The sequence below is a fragment of the Panthera leo genome, chromosome B1 (genome assembly GCF_018350215.1).
Source record: "Panthera leo isolate Ple1 chromosome B1, P.leo_Ple1_pat1.1, whole genome shotgun sequence".
NCBI lineage: Eukaryota > Metazoa > Chordata > Mammalia > Carnivora > Felidae > Panthera > Panthera leo.
This window is the reverse complement of record NC_056682.1, coordinates 26,819,605-26,839,162: the sequence shown is the minus strand read 5'-3', so window position 1 is coordinate 26,839,162 and position 19,558 is coordinate 26,819,605. Positions and strand designations below refer to the sequence as shown.

The window sequence follows — 19,558 nt, the reverse complement described above, 5'->3', positions numbered from 1 at the left end:
ATTGCTCACTCTTAGTAGAAACACGACAGATTTCTGTATGTTGGTTTGGTATCCTGCAACTTTGCTGAATTTGTTGACTGGTTCTACTTGCTTTTTTTGCGGAATCTTTAGGGTTTTCTATATATAAGACTATGTCATCTGCAGAGATGTCTTCCCTTCAGACTTGGATGACTTCTCTCTTTTTACCTCGTTGCTCTTGTAGGACGTGTAGTAATGAATTGAATAGAAGAGATGAGAATGGGCGTCCTTGCTTTGTTTCTGATCTTAGAGGAAAATCTTTCAGTTTTCCCCACTGAACATGCTACTTATGAGGCTTACATATATTGTTTTTATTATGTTAAAGTAATTTCCTTCTGTTTCCATTTTGTTGAGTGTTTTTTTAAATCATGACAGGGTATTGATTTTTTTCAAATACTTCTGCATCTATTGAGTTGATCATGTAATTGTTTTTAACGTTTATTTTGAGAGAGAGAGCGTGAGCAGTGGAGGGGCAGAAAGAGAGAGGGAGAGAGAGAATCCCAAGCAGGCTCCACGCAGTCAGCACAGAGCCCGACGCAGGGCTCAATCTCACAAACCATGAGATCTTGACTTGAGGCAAAAACAAGAGTTGGACACTTAGCTGACTGAGCCACCCAGGTGCCTGATCATGTAATTTTTTATCCTTTGTTCTGTCAGTGTGGTGTTATTTCATTAATTGGTTGGATTGCAGATGTCGACCAATCCTTGCATCCCAGGGATAAATCCCACTTGGTCATAGTATATGATGAATGCACTATTGAATTAGACTTGCTAGTATTCTCTTGAGAATTTTTCATCAATATTCATCAGGGATATTAGTCTGTAAATTTCTTTTTTTTTATAATGTCTTTGTCTGGCTTTGGTATCAGAGTAATGCAGAACTTATAACATGAGTTTGAAAGTATTTCTTCATCTTTAAATTTTGGGGAGTATTTGAGAAGGATTGACATTATTAAAAAAAAATGTTTGGTAGAATTCTCCAGAGAAGCCATCTCAGCACTGGTGTTTCTTTGTCAGGAAGTTATTGATTACTAATTCAATCTTCTTACTCATTATAGGTCTGTTCAGACTTCATATTTCTTCATAATTCGGTTTTGGTGGGTTGTATGTTCTAGAAATTTACCCATTTCTTCTAGGTTCTCCAGTTCACTGGTGCATAATGGTTTTAATAGTCTCTTATAATCATTTTTATTTCTGAGGCATCAATTGTAATATCTTCTCTTTCATTTCTGATTTTATTTATTTGAGCCTTTTGTTTTTTTTCTTAATTAGTCTACCTAAAGATTTGTCAATTTTGTTGACTTTTTTTAAAAAAAAACAACTTTTAGTTTTGTTTATTTTTTTCTGTTGTTTCCTAGTCCCTATTTTGTTTATATCTGTTCTAACACTAATTATTTCTTTTCTTCAACTAATTTGGGCCTCGTTTGTTCTTATTGTTCTAGTTTCTTGAGGTGTAAAGTTAGGTTGTTTATTTGAGAAACTTCTTTTTTAATGCAGACATTTACCACTATAAACTTCCCTTTTAGTATGGCTTTTTGCTACATCCAACAAGTTTTGGTATTTTCATTTTCCTCAAAATACTTCTAATTTGCATTTTCCTTCTTCTTTCACTCAAAAGTACTTTTAAATTTGCATTTTCCTTTCTTCTTTCACTCATTGGTTGTTCAAGAATGTGTTGTTTAATTTCCATATTTTTTGTGAATTTTCTGATTTTTCTTCTGTTTTTGACTTCTAGTGTTATTCAGTTGTGGTCAGAGAAGATAACTTAGTATGATTTCAATCTTCTTAAATTTGTTCAGACTTGCTTATGATCTAGTATGTAATCTATCTTGAGGAATGTTCCTTGCATGCTTAAGAATGTGTATTGTGTTACTGTTGTGTGGACGTTCTGTGTGTTAAATCCATTTCTGTGTGTTAAATCCATTGAGTCTATAGTGTTGTTCAAGTTCTGTTTCCTCATTGATCTTCTGAATGGAGAGTCTATCCATTATTGTAGGTGGGGGTGTTGAAATCTTCTACTGTGTTACTGTCTATTTCTCCCTTCAGTTCTGTCACTGTTTGCTTCTTATATTTGGGTGTTCTGATGTTGGGTGCATATACATTTATAAGTGTGGTATCTTTCTGGTGAATTGACTCTTTTATTATATATATATATATTTTATATACATATATTATATATATATATATTTTATATATATATTATTATATATATATTTTTTATATATATTATTATATATATATATTTTATATATAAAATTATGTACACACACACACATATATATATATATATAATGTTCTTTGTCTCTTGTGACAATTTTTAATGTAAAGTCTATTTTGCCTGGTGTAAGTATAGTTACCCCTGCTCTCTTTTGGTTAACATTTGTATGGAATACCTTTTTTCATCCTTTTACTTTTAGCCTATGTGTGTCCTTAGATCTAAAGTGAATCTCTTATAGAGAGTATACAGTTAGATCTTTTTGTATGTTTGGATGTTTTCTTATCCACTCAGTTACTTGTATATATACATACATATATATTTTTTGACTGAGGAATTTAACCCATGTATGTTTAAAGTAATTACTGATAGGGAAGGCATTAAAATTGCTATTTTGTTAATTTTCTATCTACTTGTAGCTTTTTTTTTTGTCCCTCTTTTGGTCTCTTGCTGTCCTCCTTTGCATTCTGTTAATTTTTTTTCATAGTGATGTGCTTTGACTTATTTCTCAGTTTCTTTTATGTTACATATTCCCCATACTTTTTTCTTTGTGGTTACCCTGGGCTAACATAAAGCATCTCATAATTATAAGGATCTATTTAAAGCTGATAAGAAATAAACTTCAATTGTTGCAAAAACTACTCTCTTACCATCCCTTTTTGTTACTGATGTTACAAATTACTTCTTATATGTTGTGATACATTAATATGTTTTTATAGTTATGGTTATTTTTGTATTTAAAAAATTTTTTTACTTTATTTATTTTAGAGATAGAGGGTGTGTAAATGGGAGAGATGGGCTGAGGGAAAGAGAGAGAGAGAGAATCTTTAATCAGGTTCCATGCTCAGTGTGGAGCCCTACCTAAGGCTTGATCCCATGACCCTGGGATCATGACCTGAGCCAAATCAAGGGTCGGACCGTCAACTGACTGAGCCACCCAGGCACCTCTATGTGTTTTTTTTTAAGTAGGCTTCATGCCCAGTGTGGAGCCCAACGCAGGGCTTGAACTCACGACCTTGAAATCAAGACCTGAGGTTAGATCAGAGTTGGACGTTTAACTGACTGAACCACCCAGATGCCCCTATTCTTGTATTTTAACTGCATACATCAATTAAAAGTGATTTATGTTACCACCATTATAGTATTATAGTATTCTGTATTTGTGGATATATTTACCTTAACCTATGAGTTTTGTGCTTTCATATACTTTCATGTTGATATTTAGCATCCTTTCATTTCAACATGATGGACCCTTGTTAAACATTTCTTATAAGGCATGTCTAGTGGTGATGAATTCCTTCTGGTTTTGTATGCCTGGTAAAGTATTTCTCCTTCATTTTTGAGGAACTGTTTTGCTGGGTATAGTATTCTTTGTTGGCAGAATTTTTTTCTTTTATCACTTTGAATATATCATCCTATTCCCTTCTGGCCTTTATAGTTTCTGCTGAGAAACTAGCTGATAGTCTTATGTAGTTTCCCTTGTATGTGGCAAGTTGGTTTTCTCTTGCTGCTTTAAAATTTTTCTCTTTGTTTTTTTTTTTTTTAACGTTTGAGAATTTGATTATGATGTGATTCAATGTGAACATTTTGGGGTAAATTATTTTGGAGTTCTTTGGGCTTCTTGAATCTGAATGTCCATTTCTTTCATGAAAGTTGGAATGTTTTCAGCCACTATTTCTTCAAATAAGTTTTCCACTCCTTTCCTCTCTCTTCCACTTCTGGGGATCGCATAATGTGTGTGTTTATCCACTTGATGGTGTCCCACAAGTCCCATAGATTTTCTTCACTTTTCATCTTTTTTTTTCTTTCTACCCCTTCTCTGACCGGTTAATTGCGAATGACCTATTTTTGAGTTTACTGATTCATTCTTTCGTTTGATCAAGTCTGTTGAACCCCTCTAGTGAATTTTTCAACTCAGCTGCTGTATTTTTCAGCTCTAGAATTTGTTTCATTCTTTTTTTAAAATATATTTTCTATATCTTTGTTGATATTCTCATTTTTGTTCCTGAATCATTTTCCTGAGCTCATCAAACTCCTTTACGAGAGTTATTTCGAATTCTTTTTCAGGTAATTTAAATACCTTCCTTTTTTTAGGGCTGGCTTTCAGAAATTTATTTCCTTTGACTGGATCACAGTTTCCTGTTTCCTCTGTCTTTGTATTTGAAAAAACAGCCACCTCTCCCAGTCTTTATGGATTTGCTTCATACAGGGAAAGACCTTCGCCAATCAGCTCACCTAGAGATTCTGGGGGCCTCACAACCCTTTTCCGTGGCTGCATCCCTTCTGGACTTGTGTCCAGTTCCAATTAGTTTCCAATTAGAAGGATTTGCCAGTTTCTTTTTGCAGGAGCTCATAATCTCTTACTCCCTCTATGTCTGCCTGCAGTATTGCAGGTTGTCTGGAGCTCCCACACACCGCCCAGCTCTCTTTTGTTCTCTGCAGCCCTCAGGCTTCTGGAGCATTCCAGATCTGTCATTACTCTGGGTCAGGTGACACAGAAATCAGTCCCTCAGGCAGCCTGGGAGAAGCCAGAATATTGGACACAGGGTCCATTCTAGTCTCCCTTCCTTCTACTCCAGGGAGAGCCCACTGAGCTGTGTCAGTCTCGATCTGCTGTACTATGCCTCCTTTGGAGCTGCAGCAGACTCCCCAGATCTCTTTTGTTTCCAGCAGCCCCCAGGCATCTAGAGAATGTAGGGCTCCAATAGTGCTCTGACACAGGTGAACCAGGTAGCAGTCCCTTGGGAAGCCCTCTGAAAAGGTGAGAAATTAAATGCGTGCTCCAAATCTTCCTTTCTTCCGGGACAAGTTACAACAATGGGGAGGTTCCTCCAACTGCTCTGTGCTGAGCAGAGGGGAAGGGCAGGATGGGGGGGGGGGAGTGAGTGAGTGAGTGAGTGAGTGATAGTCCAAACCTTTACCTTTGTTTGCAGCTGCCTCCAGCTTAGCACCCTTTCATGGTTAAGTGCTTAGAATCAGGCAAGGCAGAAATCAGTCCCTCAAACAGCCCCTGGGAAGTCTGAATGTTAGATACATGTTCCAGTCTTCTATTTCCCTTCCCCTGGAGAAGGCAGGAGCTGGGAGTTTCTCCAGATTGCACCAGGCTGATCTGGGCAGAGGGGAGGGAATATGATGAGTGAGTGCTGAGAATTTTCCTCCTGGCTGTGATGTAGCTGGTTTCATACTTCCCTGAGGTGCAGGGGCCTCTTAACTATTTTCTAGACTATTCACAAAGGGAGTTGATCCATGTATGGTTGTTGAATTAGTGTCTTCTTGGGGGAAGGAGAATGTGGGGGTTCCTCTTCCCCCAATTTTCTCACCATGTGTGTACTTTAAAATTATCTAGTAATCAAGAGATGCCTGGGTGGCTCAGTAGGTTAAGCGGCTGACTTCAGCTCAGGTCATGATCTCATAGTTAGTGGGTTTGAGCCCCGCGTTGGGCTCTGTGCTGACAGCTCAGAACCTGGAGCCTACTTCAGATTCTGTGTCTCCCTCTCTCTCTCTGCCCCTCCCCCGCTCATGCCTCTGTCTCTCTCTCTCTCTCTCAAAAACAAATACACATTAAAAAATTTTTTTTTAATTTTCTAGTAATCACATTCATAAGTAGCTTTAAAAAATTATCCCAGCAGGGCGCCTGGGTGGCTCAGTCGGTTGAGCGTCCGACTTGGGCTCAGGTCATGAACTCACAGCTTGTGAGTTCGAGCCCCGCATCGGGCTCTGTGCTGACAGCTCAGAGCCTGGAGCCTGCTTTGGATTCAGTGTCTCCCTCTCTCTCTGCTCCTAACCCACTTGTATTCTGTCTCTGTCTCTCTCAAAAATAAATAGACATTAAATATATATATGTATATATATATATATATATGTATATATATATATACTAAAAAAAAATTATCCTAGCAGTCCCCATAGAAGAAACAAGTGAAATTAATTTTAATAATGTGTTTTAGTTAAACCTCTGTATCCTAAATATTATTATTTCAACATGTCATCAATAGAAAATTATTAATGAGATATTTTACATTCCATATTTTGTACTAAGTTTTTGAAACCCAGTGTCTATTTCAGCACATTTCAATTTAGACTAACCACCTTTTAAGTATTCAAGAACCACAGGTGATTAGTAGCTACTATATTGCACAGCATAGATTTTTAATATAAAAATTATTCTCATAAACAAATTTAAAAGACAACCAAAATAATAATTTGAAGACCATTCAGAGAGGAGAACATTTGAATGATCATAAACATATGGAAAGATATTTTCCTTTTATGAATAGGGAAATACAAATTAGAGCAATAAGATACTAGTTTTCATTTACTGGATTATCAAGGAGTTTAAGGGAGAAAAAGCATTGTGGATCTTTTGCATGGCTCTGTCTGCCTTTTTTCCAACAGAAAGGAGCATTCTTTCCCCCTTCCACCAGAAAATGAGCTAATTTGCACTTACGTCTTTTTTGGAAAGTAATGATAAGATGGTCATATTAATTTGTTTCTTGTAATTGTGATGAGCCTCTGATGTAATCATTTGATCAAATTTCATCAGAATCTAGGTTTTGTTTTTTTTTTTAAGTGTATTTATTTTGAGAGACAGAATGCGAGCAGGGGAGGGGCAGGAGAGAGAGAGAGAGAGAGAGAGAGAATTCCAAGTGGGCCCTCACAGTCAGCGTGGAGCTCACTGTGGGGCTGGAACCCATGAACCAAACCAGAGGTCATGACCTGAGCTGAAAGCAAGAATCTGACACTCAACAGACTGAGCCTCCCAGGCGCCCCATCAGAATCTAGTTTTTAAAAAAGAAAAATAGGGCCTAAATTTGACCTCAAATTTCTCACAAAATTAAGTATTCGTCTTCGGTAGAATTTCCACCTGTCTGTACTTGTAGTGAATGATCTGTAAACAATTACATACAGGACTCAATCTTGGGAAGATTCCTTTTATAAGCAATCCCTTTAAATACTATCATAATCCTTTTGAAAATTCAGGCGTCCACAGAGTGAGTATTTTTATACAGGGGCTCACCTACAATGGGAAAATGTTTCAGGCTACCAGTTTTAAGATCTGTCCATACATCTGCCTGTGGTTGGTCTTAGTCCAGCAGAGCCATTGATGAGAACAAGAATTCCTTTTGGTGGTTGAATAAAAGGAGGAAGGGAATTGCCCTTAAAATAAAGACAAAAAGAAAAAAGAAGGGAAATGTTTTATCCCCTGGGTATTGTCAGGCGAGAAGAGACTGAACACAAACACGCTGAAGAAGGGATGTCATTGAAACAAGAAATCTGGGCCAGAACTGGGGTGCAAGGAATTGTGGGAATCCAATGCTTCTGAATATCACTTAAAAGGGCTCTACCAGGCGCACACACCTTAAAATGATGTTCCTAATTGTTCTGCCTTTTCTTTTTTTCTTTCGCAAATCACAAAGAAGGAGGGGGAAAAGCCCAGCAGGAAGAGTCAGCTGCTGAGCCTGTTAGGAGAAGAAAGAGTATGGATATGATATTAATTTTGCTTCATTATCTCTCCCTCTACCAACCGCAGCCTGGCAGGCGGACGCTCTGCCCAGAAAATCTGAGGAGTTTTGACCAGCAATAGCAGTTTGTCTGGTGAGGCCGTATGATCTAAAAATCTCCATGAACAAGGAGAGGACAAAGAAACAAAAGCCTGTATTATTCCCATCAATTCTCCAAGGCAATGGCTCGCCAGTAGATTGGGGAAAGATAACAGCTTTGCTCTCCACAACCGCATTCAGCTTCCAGAGTACAGGTACATTAAAGAGAAGCCGAAACATGTACCGTGATTACTTCTGGGGAAGAAAACAGGCTTCAAGCTGTACTTACATCAATATCTGTAGCAAAGGAGGTTATGCACAAGCTATTGTACTTCCCTCTCTCTGCCTGTCTCTCCGTCACACGTACACACACTCACACACGTGGGCCCAGAGGACCATGATTCATTGTTCAGAGCGTGGAGATTCTGATCTGCCTCTCGTGCACCGCAAATGCCAGGGAACGAAAACTCCCCATTTAGAGAAAGAGGCGCAGAGTTCATTTTTCTGAGAACATCACGTCTTCCCGGGAAGACAGAAAGAGTGGTCCATATTTTTCTGTTGTTACTAAGTGGGAGTACACATACCTGCCTAACCAGCTGGCTTTGGGGCTGCTTCTGTGTTTGACTGAAAATCATGGTAAGCATGCCAACATTTCCCTATTTTACTTGTATGTATTTATTTTTTTAAGATTTTTAAAAACGTTTATTTCCCTTTGAGAGAGAGCGCAAGCAGGGGAAGGGCAGAGAGGGAAAGGGAGAAAGGGATCTGAAGCGGGCTCTGTGCTGACAGCAGAGAGCGCGATGCGGGGCTTGAACCAACGAACCGTGAGATCATGAGCCGAAGTCAGGTGCTTAACCAACTGAGTCCACCCAGGCGCCCCCCCTCCCCCAGCATTTCCCTATTTTAGACAGTTCACACATGCTGTCACCACTTTTCAGCTCATACAACCACCTCACCTCCAAGGGTTAAAAGTCATGGCCCTGGGTCCCTTCAGGCAGTTTAGTAGCTCATGCCTAGCAGTGCACCTTAGCGGTCTGGTCTTGTGGTTTCTTCTCACTGAGCAAAGTCACTGGCCTGCTAAAGGAAGGTGTCAGCTCCTGCCTCTGCTGACCTCTTTAAGATCATTCACTCTCAGTCCTACCTCCCTCACTAGCCATGATGGGTGTACAGGCGACCATGACTAGAGTGGGCACATTGGTCGGTGGGGTCTGGGATGAGCACACCTGCTATAAACCCACTCAGTGTCCAGAATCTGTGTTCTGAGCCCCGCGCATTGGCGTGCCTGTGGGGTTGAAGACACCCCTTGGTCCCTGAGATACTGCCTCTCCCTGCATCAGAATCATTTAGGCTGTTGTTTTGAATGCAGGTCCCCAGATGTCACCTCAGCTTTGTTACCCAGGGAACTTACCCAGAAGTAATTTCTTATCCCATAAGAATGGGCCTGGAAGTCTGTACTCTATCAGAAAGGGGATAGCCAATGAGAAGCAGTCTAATGCAATGATTCAGAACTCAAGCTCTGATGATTACTCATTCCTTCCATTGATATTTGTATGATCTCTGGGGAAATTACTTAACCTTCCTCTGCCTCATCTGTCAAGTGGTGATAACGGCCTTCATATCCACCACATAGAAGGATTTACTTAGTAAGTCCATTTAACGTGCCTAGAACAGTGCCGGGCACATGATAAGGCTTACTACATGCTAGCTATTACTATTACTGTATAACGAGCACCCCTATAATTCTTTAAAATCAAGTTTGAGATCTACAGGTCCAGTTTGCTCATCGTGGACTCTACATCTGCTTTTCCGCTCAGCCCTACAGAGGCTTCCTAGGCTTGGAGCTCTGTGTTGTTTTCCCAACCTGTTTTCCTCAAACATAGACCCTCTTAACTCTTGTCTTTCCAATCCTTCACTGGGTACCAGGGATAAGTATCTTACATGGTTACTGCTTGTCCTTCGGTCAGAATGGTCTGGCCACAGAGAACAGGGATGCTGCTGGTTGCTTGAGGCATACCCACTCTCCATGTGGGGAGAAAGGAATTTTCTGTAATTGGGGTCCAACTATGAAAATGGAAGTCCCTAATTGTCCCTGAATTATTCAATTCAGTATTGATAACCATACAATCCTACGAGAAGCTACTTTGGACACAGCACGTTAGAAAAAGGCCCCTTCTCTTAGAGCCTTGCCGTTGGGGTGACAAACTGTCCCACTATCCCCTAGACTGTTCTGGTTGTAACACTGAAATTCCTGGATCTCAGGAAACCCCACAGTCCTGAAGAAACCAGTAAGGTTGGTCCCCTGTGTCCCATAGATACTAGGTTGGGTCTCCAGGAGAGACTACGTAGAAATGCTCAGTTGAGGTATTCCCGGATGGCTCAGTCGATTAAGCGTTGGACTCTGGATTTCGGCTCAGGTCATGATCTCACCATTCGTGAGTTCGAACCCCACATGGGGCTCTGCGCGCTCAGGGCGCAACCTGCTTGGGATTCTCTATCTCTGCGCCACCCTCCCCCTCAAAATAAATAAATAAACTTAGAAAAAAAAATGCTCAGTTGGACTCCCAGCTGTAAGGCAGGGGCTTAACTGGGGTCTTGCCCGGCCATACTAACCCTCACAAGTGCAAAGCTCAGAAGAGCCTCCTGATTGTGTGGTTTAGATCACCAAGGTATGGAAAACACACTAGCACTTTTTGTTTGCGAGGCTGACCTAGAGCAAAATTAGACTGAATGCCTCATGTTTTCTGTAACACAATAGGGATCTGAGGAACTCCACAATATGGTGCTTTGTGTAAGGCACTCGGAACTTGTATCCTCCAGTCTGTCATGTTTTCTGATGTGAATAACAGCAAGAGCTATAAATATCAATTCTTCCCCGTGTCTGGAGATTTATATGCTGACTGCATTTCAGTTGGAAGACGGCAGGAGGGTTTGCTTTCCTATTTTCCCAGAAGAAGAGATTTGGGAGGGGAAGAAACAAGGATCTAGATTTTATAGAGTTGTAGAAATTACAAATGTTGCCAAGGTAGTTAATCAACAACCAAAGCCAACATAAAACCTCATCCTGTGCCTGCGCGTGTATCCCTCTAACCCCAGTGGGCGTGAGTAATAATATCGACATGAAGCAAATTACCTGAAGGAAATTGCCTGAATGGGACCGCCATAGCAGGGGGGTAGGGCTTACTTAATTAAAACACAGTTTAATTATTGCTATAACTTAAGGAGATGGAGTACCATGCAATAATATGGGGGTATGAGAGGTTTGAGCCTTGTCGGATAACAATTAATTTCAAATAGTTTGGGGAAGAGGGAGGCATGATTAAATACAGGAGCAGCTGACAAGTGAATCATCAGGGAAGTGAGTTTCTAACTAAATGGAAATGAGTCTAAGAGGCATGGGGGCGGGGAATCATTATGGCCAAGCTGGGGAGAAGAGGGAGGATGGTCTCTGCATCAGAATAGCAGCCCAAAGGCTGAGTTCTGGGTTCTGTCTCTTTAATGGGATGCTCGGTGTGCTCCCAGGTGCGGTGCAGGGCGAGTGCTCCCAGGTTGGGTCCAGGAAGCAGTAAGCTTGTTCCATCAGCAGGGCTGCTCACAAAGGCAGCCCCGGGGGTGTCCTCTGTCCTTGGGCTCACACTTTGCTTCAAGCCACCACCTAAGTCCCTGCAGCATCTAGGGAGCCACAGAGCCCTTGGTCCAGAATCCAAATCGGGCCCACCCTCTCCCCTGCCCAGTTCCCGGCAATCGTGTTCTCCACCTGGCACTTCCAGTTTTTCCTTGTTTCGATTCATCAACTTGGGAAAGAACATTCTCTTTTCTTACCCACCTCAAAAGAAAGCTAGAAGCTAAAACAACATATAAAGCTACCAGCGAGGGAAGAGATGTATCCAGCTAAGGATGAAGATGAGAGTAAGAATATAAGGTATTGTCTTTCGTTTGAGAGAATTATCCCAAGTGGACGAGAACCAGAAGAAATCGGGGGAAAGCCCTTAATCCACTCAGGAATATATATATATATATATATATATATATATATATATATATATATATATATATATATATATATACCTATTCCTAAAACAAAACTACGCGGATATATTTTTTCAATGTAATTTATTATTTTGGAAGAATTCAAAGCTGCCAGAAACCTCGAGAGTAATTCAGAGAATTCTCGTATATGCTTTACCCCAATTCACCAATTTGTTAGCGTTTGCCTCGTTCATTCTCTCTCTCTCTCTCTCTCTCTCTCTCTCTCCACACACACACCACACATGCATTATTATTTGGAGCAGGTTAACAGCATCAATGTGCTTCAGAACATCTATGTGTATTTCCCGGAAACACAGTTATTCTTTTATGTGGAAAAGAATGGAAATTTAACATCGACTAATACTCTATCAGATACATATTCCAATGTGGTCAATTGTTCCAATAATGAGTTTTATACAGGTTTTGCCTCCAATTTAATAGACACAGTCCAGGATCAGGTATAATGTTAAGTTGTCATGTCTCTTTATTCTCCTTAATGTGGAATTGTTTCTCAAGACTTTCTTTATCTTTCATAATACTGGCATTTTGGAAGAGAAAAGGCCAGTTATTTAATAGGATGTTTTTCACTACGGGTTTGTCTGAAGTTTCTTCATGATTAGATTCGGTTTATGCCCAGGATACCACGAAACTGAGGCTGTGTCCTCCTCGGGGGTTGGTTCCAGAGGCACACAGGCCCGTCGGCCCATTGCCAATGTCGCCAATCCAGTTTCTCCGCCGTATAATTATTGTATTTCCTCTTACAACGAATAAATATTCAGTGGAGAGACACATCAACACCAAATAAATATCCTGCTTCTCATCACACTCCCTTTCGGCCCCATCAGATTTAGCATCTATTGATGATTCTGGTCTGAAATAATCTTTATTGTGATCTTGGCAAAACAGTGCTTTGCAACCTCTTAACTCCCTACACATTTATCAGTTGGCAGGGGTGATACAGGTAAAAATCACTATTCTTTTAAGTTTATTTATTTATTTTGGGGGGGGGTACAGACAGACGAACAGGGAGGGGCAGAGAGTGAGGGAGAGAGAGAGCGTCTGAAGCAGGCTCCACAGGGTCAGCCCAGAGCTCGATGTCAGGCTCGAACTCATGAGCAGTGAGATCTGAACCGTGAGACCATGACCTGAGCTGAAAAAGCATATTTCAGTGGATGGAATATAGTGGAAATAAGGTAATGTTTGAAGTCCCACAGACTTCAGCTCAAATTCCTTCCACAAGTTAAAAGCTATGAAGCCTTGAACCACTCCCCCACCCTCTCTGATACTCAGTAAAGTAAAATAATAAAACCCAATTTGTAATCTTATAGTGATTAGAGAATGTATGTAAAAGAACCTGACATATAGTAGGTACTCATTATAAGTAAGATGTCATTATTTCTGCTCCTAACTTTATGATTTCCCTCCTTGGGATGACTTTTTTTCTCTCTCAAAAATCTTAACAGCTTAATATGTTTTTTCTTCTTTAATTGAACAATTAAAGTTTATAAATTTATTTCTAAATCATGCTTTGCCTCATTTCATCCTTTGATATGTATTCATTATTTACATTATTTTCAAAATGATATGTTACTGTATTATCAATTTCTTCCTTGGTCCAATGGTTATCAGAAGATTTTTTTTTTTTAAGTTCCAAATGCTTCCATTGTTTTTTGTTTTGCTTTGTTTTTGTTTTTGTTTTGTTTTGGGTTTTTTTGGTTATAATTTAAACAAATTGCTTTTAGTTTTATTGAACTGTGATTAGAGAATGTGGCCTGCCCAATTTCTAGTCTTTTGAATTTATTGATATTTTCTTTATTTTCAACCATATGATTAGTACTTGGTCAGTGTTCTATGATCTCTCAAAAAGATCTATTTTCTGTAGAAGAGAAGAGTATCAGGGGTCTGAGCTAGATTCAAGTTCAGGTTCAATAATGCCAGAACACGAATCCGAGCAATACCAACCATGTGCCATATATATATGGCAAGAAGCCTGTGGCAACCTGAAATCTGTCCACACTGGCATTTAGTCAAATAGAGGCGCATCTAGTGGGGTGAGGTCAATCCAGATTGCTGGGTAGAATTAGTTAAATAAAAGTACCATAGAAGAGAACAGCATTAGGCATGTGGGTTGGACTCGGCATCAGACTCTGACCAGGGAGCTGCTCTTCGGGACAAGACTGTGCCACCAGGTGCGGGCACCCAGGAACACTGTTGTGCCCAAGAATTTAGATAATGTTCCTGAGAGCTCCCTCTGTGGCTCCATGGTGTGGAAAGTGGAAGTTAAAGCACTGTTACCTGAGTCAAAGAAATGCTACTGTTTTCTTCTCTCCTCCACGGAAAGAACATCTAAAGAGTGGGTCACTACTACAACAGGGCAGACTCATAACGTAGGGTGATCGGTGAAGCTATATAACACGGGCGTGAACTGTACTTGAGGCAACCCCCTTCCTCTGGCAGAGGAGAGGCCTGAGCGCTGGCCATCCGCAGAGGAAGGCAATATTGGGATGCTAACGGTCAAGGTGGTCAGAGCTGATGTGCACTGAGCACCCATTTTGGAGTCAGCACTTTGTATGCGTTACCACGGAGTTATCATTATTATCCCATTTTACAGATTAGGAAACTGAGGCTCAGATAAATGAAGTATGTCTTTTCTTAAGAGAACTAAAGAGCTAAGGATTGAAGTTCAACTCCAGAGCCTTACCTTTCACACTGTGCTGCTTCCTTCCTAAAGACACAGGGACTAGTTTTTACAGGACCACACCGACCAGCCCATCCTTGGAAAGATTATAAATATATATGTTTACATATACGGTTATGTAAATATATACAATATTATTTTGAAAGTTATATTATGCAAATACATTCTTAAATTTCAGGGGCATCAGTTCTGACATCAAGTGACGTGGCTTGTAAAAATTGTGTTTTTGCAATATCTCTTTTCATTTAATGGTTTTCTCTAGGTCTTTTGTTGCTGCTTTTTTGGACAGTTTACTATTATTAAGTCTTTAATATTTTTCTCGTATTTTTTTAAATAGAAGTGTTATTTTACACACCGATTATACGATACATATCAAAAGTACACACACACATGCACACATATTCAGAGGTTTTTCCTCATCCCGTCACCCCTGTACTTATGCACTATCACAGCTGTGTGTACTCTTGACTGGGTGTGAGAAGATCATATGCCATCTTATATTCTACATTATAAACAAGAGAAGTAGTATTTCTCTATATAAGCTCTACTTTCTTTTAAATGTAAACACGGGGGCGCCTGGGTGGTTCAGTCAGTTAAATGTCCCACTTCGGCTCAGGTCATGATCTTGCGGTTCGTGGGTTCGAGCCCCGTGTCGGGCTCTGTGCTGACAGCTCGGAGCCTGGAGCCTGCTTTGGATTCTCTGTCTCCCTCTCTCTCTGCCCCTCTCACACTCTCTGTTTCTCTCTCAAAAATAAATAAACATTAAAAAAATTTTAAACTGTAAACACTTATTCAATGTCTCTAAAATCTGACTTGTCGTTCCATAAATATTCATTTTAATGCATTTTTATCATACTTTTCAATGGTTCCTAGCTAACTGAGTTGTCACTTTTTTGCAGTAAAGGGACTTGGGTAATTCTGGGTGTGTGGATGTGCCAGGGTGGTTTCAGAGCCTGATGTAATTTCATATTGCCCCATAACATTTGTATTAAAACATATTTGTTACCTTCAAACATACAATGGCATGGAACTTTTGAATTTTTCCTACAATGCTCAGAAATGTCAGAATCAATCCAGGTAAGTTACTGAGCAAAGATGTCCAAAACACCACACCAAATTCCAAAGAAACCACTGGGTGATGATTCACAAAGTGCCTCTATTCTTGCATGATTACCTTCATTTTCCAATAGGCTTTCAAGTTCCTTCCATGCTATCAATGAATAAGCGTATGGAATAGGGATAGGATCTGGGCTTGGGAGGTGTTACTGTAATCCTAAACACTCTGCAGCCCCTTGTTAAATAGTCGATGGGCTGCCTGTAGGAAGGAGCTTCTGTCTTCCAGGATCTTCCTTATCCAATGGGTCATAAGTACTAATACTCATAGCCATTGGAAATATTGAACACTTTGACACAGCTGTTGTTGACCTGTCAGCAGGGATCTGAATACTTCGGCACATAAATGTTCCTGAAGTTCAGAAGTGCTGTTTAGATCAAAATTCTCTCATGTGTCAAGACCAGAGGCCGATGTTCGGATGCAAGATTGCCTTGTCCAACCTGCCTTTTCTGTAGACGGACCTGACTTCAAAAAGTATCTTCTAGGATAGCTTGGATTTCTTATCTAAATATTCAACACAGATAGGAAGAGATTTCCCCCAAAATAGGCATGTTGTATTGAGATGTGAATCGTCTGCTCTCCATCACCCACCCTGACTTCCTCATCATAGACACATAGTTTTGCACCTAGAGCGGTGTGAGAAACTCCATTGCGTAGTTCTGGAAGATATTTGTATTATTTGTGTTGTGTAAAGATGCCACTTTTGATATATCAAGTAAGGCAAACTTTGATAGGGATCCTTCTAAGGAAGCAGAACCTGCCAGGCTTGTTGGGCTGAGACCAATTCCCTCAGTCCCTCAGGTGGCACTGGTCTCTTGGGAAAAGACCACTCCCCTCCTAACTCGTGACAGACATCTTTATCTGCTAAGAAGTTTGATTCAACAGGCTGGGCTCCCAGTGAGGTACACATGGTGAATCTTGGCAACTTGTTGTTTGCTTTCTCTGTAGCTCCTTTTCCGGCAGTGAGAATACTGTGTCTTAGAACACCTAGGTTCAGCACTAGGAATGTATCTAAAGTAAGTAAAGGTGATGAGTGGGTTCATGTATCTTGAGATTTCTCCCTAAATGAAGACACAGATAGGAAGAGATGAGAAGGCTGGGGAAGCCCAGAATCTGTCCCTTGGTCTGTGCTTTTTGGATTGGCAAGTCTCACTGGCCTAGGAAAATTGGGAGAAGGCTAGAACTTCCCCCTGCCTTGACCAATGCTGGACTTTTTTTTCCTGGTTAGTTTATAAGCCAATGTCTGATGTAAATCAGTGCTCTGTATATGACTCGTCAAAGGACTGCTGATGTTACTGTTCATATTCCTCACAATTTCTTCAGCTGAATCACACCTGGTGGATGGACGTGAAATGCTTTTGCTGTCATCTTCCTCCCCCTCCTCCTCCTCCTTCTCCTCTTCTTTTTGCTGTTTTTCAGTCTCAGCGATCAAGAGAGAGAAGGGATCAAATCTTCGTGGCAATATCTGTTTTGTCAGAAGGTTTTACTGAAAAGCTGCTGGTTGTACGCAGCAAAATCCCGTGCATGGAATTATCAAACTTATAGAATGAAATTCCTTTGACATTTTGCTCACATCTTTCCTCTTACCTAGAATACCTTCTGCAGTTTACCCGGTCAACTCCTACTTGGAAGGGCCACTTCCTGTCATCTCCAGCAAGCCTTCTAAGGAAACTCCCTTTTGTGTACTGAGCTCCTGTTTGCTGCTGCCTAACCTCTGCATTAGGAAACTTCTTAGACAAACAAACAAACAAACAAATAAGGGGTGCCTGGGGGCTCAGTCGGTTAAGCCTGCGACTTCGGCTCAGGTCATGATCTCGCGGTTCGTGGGTTTGAGCCCCGCATCAGGCTCTGTGCTGACAACTCAGAGCCTGGAGACTGCTTTGGATTTTGTCTCCCTCTTTCTCTGTCCCTCCCCTTCTCACACTCTGTCTCTCTCTCTCTTAAATAAATAAACATAAAAAAAAATTAAAAATAAATAAAGGAAGGAAGGAAGGGTCTTTTCTTCCATGCTTTAGCATGTTTTCTACGTACCGTTATTATAATACTTACAATAATGTGCCATGGTTAATTTTAGGTGGGTTCTGTTGGCCTCACTTTCCAGATTTTGAACTTCTAAATACTGTGTCTCATTTTTGTCTCTATGATCACAAGCTCACTCAGAAGCTGGCATACTTAACATCTGCTCACAGATGCTTGTTGAGTGGGCATGTGGGATTTTCCTCCTTGATCCTGAATGGACGTTTTTGACCCTGAGACCCAGCGATGCACGCATCTCTGCCTGAATGAATGGTACAACCTTAGAGAAGATTTCGGAGCATGCCCCAGATCAGAGGCAGGCACAGAAGGTGGGCAGGACAGTAAGGTGTCTGTTCTCCTAGTTCTTTTTTTTTTTTTTTCAAGTTTATTTATTTATTATGTTTTTGAGAGAGAGCAGGCAAAAGAGGGACAGAGAGAGAGGGAGAGAGAGAATCCCAAGCAGGCTCCGTGCTGTCAGAGCAGAGCCCAACCTGGAGCCTGATCCCATGAACTGCGAGATCACGACCTGAGCTGAAACCGAGAGTCAGATGCTTAGCCGACTGAGCCACTCAGGCACCCCTCCCCTAGTTCTAAGCTTGGTCACTGTTCAAGAGAGGAGCTACAGGTTGAAAAGGAAACAACTGCCAACTGAGGACATGTGAGGTTCTGGGCATGGTCGTGTGACCCTGGGACCTAGTGAGCATTGTGCAGCACGGGCCAGGGAAGAAGGGTGTCACCCATTTCTACACTACTAGTGTGTGGCTCTAGGGGCACAGAGATGACAAGAGGGAACATCATGTCATTTGTCCCCTTAAGATGCCACTTGCCAGAGACAGTGCTCTTAGGAGAAGAAATCTCATGGATTTCTTCAACACCAAAAGCAGTGGTGTGGCAAGGGCCAGGCTCTCAAAAAAGAGGTTGGAGGAGAGGACTGTGGGCACAGGTGAGATTCCCTCAGAGGGCTTCCAGGCCAGACTGGGGACTTGGGAACAGAGGCTGTGGGCCTGCCTGTCTGCGGATGGGGCTGCCCAGCCAGCACCACTGGGTTTAATGATAACATAACCTAATTTGTATTGTCTGATGGCCTTAGGAAAACTTGGGTTATAGAGAAATAATACCTAAACAGTTTTGAATAGAGGGCATGTATAAAATGTGAAAAATCACATGCTCACCAGAATTATGGTGTGATTCGGTGCTTTGTAGGTATGTCAAAACACTGGGCAGCTCAGGGTAGGGGCAAACTTCCCATTTCCCGTGTTTGTCACCATGGAATCAATCATCTGAGTGGGCATTGAACATGGACCGTTCACCTTGAAAGATTAAAGTCCAGGAGAAAAATGTGTTTGAGAGAACGTAGGGAAGTGACATCCTGGCTGTCCCCCCGCCAGATACTTCAAAGAGGAATTTACCCTGGTGATTTAACCACAGTCCAGGGTCTGGCCTTTAGTTTTTCAGGTTCAAAAGCTGAGAAAATTGGTTTTGTCAGCACACTGAGGTAAGATCAGTTTATCGGGCCCTCAGTCATACTAACCAAGTTCACCAGAGACAGATGTGTAAATCAAAACGCCATTTTATTAATTTACAATGACAAGTAAAATCGGCCAGGAGATCAGACACACATTCTGTTTCAAGCACATTCTCTCCCTGTGGTGAAATCTACGTGGGAAGTCAAATTATCATCGGAAGACAGCCAGGCGAGGCTGGAATCCGAGCGAGAAGAGGGAGCTGGCTGTCTGCTTGGAATGTTAAATGAAGCCGGATGCTCCCTCTCCACCAAAGGGATGTATCTAGAGGAAATCAGACAGACTGCATTCTTGGGGACAGGTCACCCGCTCTGAGCACAGAGCTGAGTGTGCACAACCCCTTCCTATTGGACACTGCCTTGTCCTGTGCTGCCCGCGCCTCTGGGCTGACCTGCTTTCTCCAGCTGT

General features: G+C 41.2%; 1 long non-coding RNA gene across 1 annotated transcript in view; it reads left to right on the top strand.

Moving 5' to 3' along the window:
- The window catches only part of LOC122217457, a 73,693-nt gene extending 65,231 nt beyond the window's left edge, over window positions 1–8,462 (top strand). The window contains exon 5 of the long non-coding RNA XR_006201513.1: window positions 7,764–8,462. This is a non-coding gene — a long non-coding RNA (uncharacterized LOC122217457). The remainder of the gene's footprint in view (window positions 1–7,763) is intronic.
- The last annotated feature ends 11,096 nt before the right edge of the window (window positions 8,463–19,558 follow it).